General features: G+C 42.0%; 1 non-coding gene across 1 annotated transcript; it reads right to left on the bottom strand.

Annotated features, from left to right (window-relative positions):
- Nucleotides 1-3,310: 3,310 nt before the first annotated feature.
- Nucleotides 3,311-3,392, bottom strand: TRNAS-UGA (transfer RNA serine (anticodon UGA)). Its single transcript has one exon. It is a non-coding gene; the product is annotated as a tRNA-Ser (tRNA).
- Nucleotides 3,393-5,117: the final 1,725 nt, after the last annotated feature.

Below are 5,117 nucleotides of genomic sequence, written 5' to 3'. Positions count from 1 at the left end.
GTATAAGGCCTATCCCCATGCCCATATACCGCCAGCCTCTCTACCCACGTCTAATGGACAACACACTCACCCATTTTTCACACAGACGTGGCCCCATCCATAACCCGGGTGACGCTGAGGGGGGGAAAGGTGTCTCCGGGCGGGGACTTCCACCACCTTAACTTAGCTCGCCGTCCATAACCAGTGTGACGATGAAAGTGGAAAGGCGTCTCCGGGTCGCACGCTTCTACTGTATACTTTAATTCCCATACACCTTACACCTTTAAAGAAAATAGGTTTCTTTAAGGTGAATACAATCGTTCAGAGTAGCAAAAATAATCTGAAAAAAAGGTGATAAATAGTGAATAGTTTGGGGGGCATAGTCTCGCTGCTAAGTTTCGTTGCACGTTTTCCATGGCGATTTATTTTGCTTACTACGCTTCTAACCCCTTCAGGACGATGGCGCATTTTCTCATTCTATTACTATTTCTGCCTGAAGAATGCATTTAGTTTAAGAAAGTCAGATAGAGACTTCATTAGCGACAAAGAAGGCGAGGCTATATTCATGGAGTTGGTTTCTGTGTATCTGTTTATATATTTCAAAATAACTCATGAATGGTTGAAGCGATTTGGGTCAAACTTAGCACATAAATTCAGTGTGGATGTGAGAAGAGGTTACTTAATTTTGGTGCTGATTGGTACAAGGTCAAGGTCAAGGGTCAATCTCAAAATCTGGGTATGGATTTGTTACGCTCTCTCTCTCTCTCTCTTGTTAATTCCTGCACTACTATAGGAATCCTTTAATCTTAATATAGAAAAATAATAACAAAAAGATATCGCAGTTAAGAGGTAAATATTCTCCTTTATGCTGCCTCATTAATATCGGCATAGTTGACTTCAGTATCATGCAAGAAACTTATAAAGGAAAGTATGCATAATAAATCACTGAGGAAAAGGTGTTACGAAATCAAAGCCATCGAAAATACTTAACTCACAATTCTGCCATTCAATTACAGACATGCGAGCAATTTTCTGGCACAACTATGATTATTATTTGCAGGATGAGAGAGAGAGAGAGAGGCTATACAATATTCTTCTTCGTCCTGTACTGGAAAATATGAGTTGCAACACAGAATTATTGACTGCAAGTTTGTGTGTGTGTGTGTGTGTGTGTGTGTGTGTGTGTGTGTGTGTGTGTGTGTGTGTGTGTGTGTGTGTGTGTGTGTGTGTGTGTGTGCCTTGTTACCCCTGTCAAGTGAGATGGTAAATAGGGCGGTAATTTATGGCGGTGGTTATGTGGCGGGTGAACAAGGGTCTGGTTGTTGGCGAGGTGTGATCTTAACACATGCCAAGCTTCTGGTCTTATATCACATTAATCTCCTTGAAACACATCTTTAAATTAGATAAAGAAAGTTGTAATTCCTTCTGTACGATGTTATACTTACTTAGGAATCTTCTAGTCCTATTTCAGTCACATTTGGTCCCCTGACGCTATGTTAAATAAGATAAAGCTGGTTTTAATTCCTTTACTACGGTAATGTATTTAATATTTTACTCTTGAGAATGCCAAAGACTTTATTCAGCTTAGGGAAGACTTTTCAGACTTCAGCCTTTAGATATAACCTTCCTTAGCCCTTTCATATCCAGACGTCTATCCTTAAGTGAAAAATATTACTGTTTATGAAGTCTGAAGTAAAGGGACGGACGTCATGAAGCGCTTAACCATCTTGTTCATCTCCATAACTTTAGCCTTTGAGCCTGTGGTGGTTTTTTTTTTTATCTACCTTCATGGGATACAAGGCCACTGCATCATTACAAAATCTGTGCAGTATTACAAGCATACGGTAATCCAGGTAGGAGTAATTGCACGTATGGCCACTAAGGAAAACCCGAAGTGCAGGACTAGAATATTTAGCCCATTTAACCTTAACTTTCTTGGCCAAATCAGGTATCTCTGACGAATAACTCCAGAGAAATCCAGACACAATCACAGTTACCGTCTATAAGCCACTTCGTTTAATTCCTTTATTACTTCCTAATTATAGACTCTGTACGTTCATATTTTTTGTGATGGTATCTCCAAATTTCGTCTATCACCTTATCTCTTATAACATTATGTCCTAAGAATAGTGAGACATTATCTAGCTGTTCTCTGATATGACCACATAAAGCAGTTTCTTATATTTTGGTCATTGGCACCACTGTACAGTACACACAGTAGGCGAAGAGGGTGAGGGTGGCCGAGGGTAGGGGTAGTGGCTACGGGTAGGGGAGGTAGGTAGAGGTCGGGGAGATGGGTAGGAGTAGAGGATGGAAGTAGGGGTGGTGGTAGGGTGGGGTGTCAGAGAGATAATGTGTTTACCTGTTGACCCCAATTAGTGGTGTGCTGATAAGGCACTCTCCTCGCTCCTCCCCCCTTCCCCATTCAGGTCTTTCCTCCCTCCTCCCCCCTTCCCCATTCAGGTCTCTCCTCCCTCCTCCCCCCTTCCCCATTCAGGTCTCTCCTCCCTCCTCTCCCCTTCCCCATTCAAGTCTCTCCTCCCTCCTCTCCCCTTCCCCATTCAGGTCTCTCCTCCCTCCTCTCCCCTTCCCCATTCAGGTCTCTCCTCCCTCCTCTCCCCTTCCCCATTCAGGTCTCTCCTCCCTCCTCTCCCCTTCCCCATTCAGGTCTCTCCTCCCTCCTCTCCCTTCCCCATTCAGGTCTCTCGTCCCTCATATCCCCTTCCCCATTCAGGTCTCTCCTCCCTCCTCTCCCCTTCCCCATTCAGGTCTCTCCTCCCTCCTCCCCCCTTCCCCATTCAAGTCTCTCCTCCTCTTCCTCTCCCCCTGTTTCAGCCCAGACTTATAAGGCAAGGATGACCAGACATATGTCTCTGAGTGGCTTTAAGTGCCAAGTTTTCCTTACTGGGCATAATATCTTTACTGGATATTATGCCCAGATTTGGATTTTTTTTTTTTTAACATTATAAAATAACAGCTTTCGAAGAGTGAGTATAATTCATTCATTTAAAGCCGCGGTACTGTGATAGTAAAACACTTCATGGGCTACCACTGGCTGAAGCAGCATAGTCCACCAGACCACCGGGTGTCCACCAGCTGCATTACAGTACATGGTTACTATCAATCGAAGTGAATGGTTTCTCGGAGTAAAGGAAACCATTGCCATCGCCATTCGTTCTAGTCACCAAAAGTTAGCACTTCATCGAATGAGTGGCTGGTGGACGTCCCTACTTGCTACTGAAGTTGTTCTCCTCGGCATCGATCTTTTCGTTAGTAATCTGATGGGTCAATCTGCTAACACCGACCCCTTTACCACACCTAAAATTCTATACGCTGCGGACAGGATTCGAACCTGTGCGGGCAGAGCCCAATGGATTTCAAGTCCATCTCCTTAACCACTCGGACACCGCAGCTCGTACCATATGGGAAAATTCAAGTGGTTATGGAGATATCGTTACATCATTTCCTTAGTGATTTAATTCCATACATTAAACCATCTTGTTAATATGGATTATGCAGATCAATAAAGATAAAATAAGAGAATGCTAAAGTATAATATACGGCACCTTTGCTTAAAAGTTACTTAAATTTAAACTGACACGGAAACACACACACACACACACACACACACACACACACTGTATAGCTGATGTAAACTTAGCTATGATATTTTTAAGTAAGACACGTTAAAGAATATAGGAACCTTTTAGTAACTGAGAGAGAGAGAGAGAGAGAGAGAGAGAGAGAGAGAGAGAGAGAGAGAGAGAGAGCAAATCAGATCAAAGGTGAGGTGAATAAAAGATCTCACCTGATTGGCATTCGAGAGAGCAAAACAAATCACGAAAACTATGAATACCATTAATCACAATCTCTCTCTCTCTCTCTCTCTCTCTCTCCTCTCTCTCTCTCTCGTCGTGTTCATTTCATATCCCTGTCTGTTCTGTTTATTAAGAATTTTTACTTCTTTCTCCTATTTATCGCATTATCTTTATTTCTTCTCTTTTTTCTCCTATATTTTCTTCTTCGTCTCCTCCTCCCTTTTCTTCTCCTACAACTTCATCTTCTCCCCAGTCCTTTTCATCCTGTTTATCTCCCCTTCTTCACTCCCTCATCCTCCCTATCTCCCTCTCTTCTATTTCCACCCTCCCCATCCTTCTCCCTTCCCCCCACCCCTCCTGTCTTTCACCCCCAAATCAATATGGCGCCCCCCAGTTAAAATGTCAACTTGCATGTGTAATAGAGGGCTGAAAAAACAGGTGGAGATTTTGCTGTCAATTTTACTCAGATTTTCTCACAAGATATTCAGAAAAAATCATCATCATCATCATCATCATTATTATCATCATCTCCATCATTATCAATTTCTTCATCATCATCATCATCATCATCATTACGAGTTTCTAATCACCATCATCATCATCATTACGAGTTTCTTTATCATCATCATCATCATCACCAGTTTCTTCATCATCATTATCATCATCATCACCAGTTTCTTTATCATCATCATCACCAGGTGTCATTAGATTACATGGTCATCACTCAGCGTAATAAATGGTTTCCTCGGTTACAGGAAACCATTTGACTTATTACTCAGTGCTGAGTCAAATGAAGGTTGCACTACATCGAGTGAGTGAATGGTGGGTATCCTCCCTACCACAAATAAATAATTAAAAATGACGTCATTAATAGGTAAAGGTAAGTGATGACGTCAATAAGAGATAAAGGTAAATGAGGTAAGAAAGAGGTAAAGGAAAATGATGACGTCAGTAAGAGGTAAAGGTAAATGAGGTCAGAAAGAGGTAAAGGAAAATGATGACGTCAGTAAGAGGTAAAGGTAAGTGATGACGTCAGTAAGAGGTAAAAGTAAATGATGACATCAGAAAGAGGTGAAGGAAAATGATGACGTCAAAGTGGGGTAAATGATGAAGTCAGTAAGTGACGGTAATGATGACGTCAGAAAGAGGTAAAGGTAAATGATGACGTCAGAAAGAGGTAAAGGTAGATGATGACGTCAGAAAGAGTAAAGGTAAATGATGACGTCAGCAGTTAGCACAAAATGAGGTCAGGTGGGTGCAAGGTAGAGACGTGAATAACAGGCCATGAATAACAGGACTATCTCATTCACTTTACCTTTC

The sequence above is a fragment of the Coenobita brevimanus genome, chromosome 97 (assembly GCF_032717465.1).
Source record: "Coenobita brevimanus isolate Jiangsu-jjx chromosome 97, ASM3271746v2, whole genome shotgun sequence".
NCBI classification, from domain to species: domain Eukaryota; kingdom Metazoa; phylum Arthropoda; class Malacostraca; order Decapoda; family Coenobitidae; genus Coenobita; species Coenobita brevimanus.
This window is presented reverse-complemented; position numbering and strand designations above follow the sequence as displayed.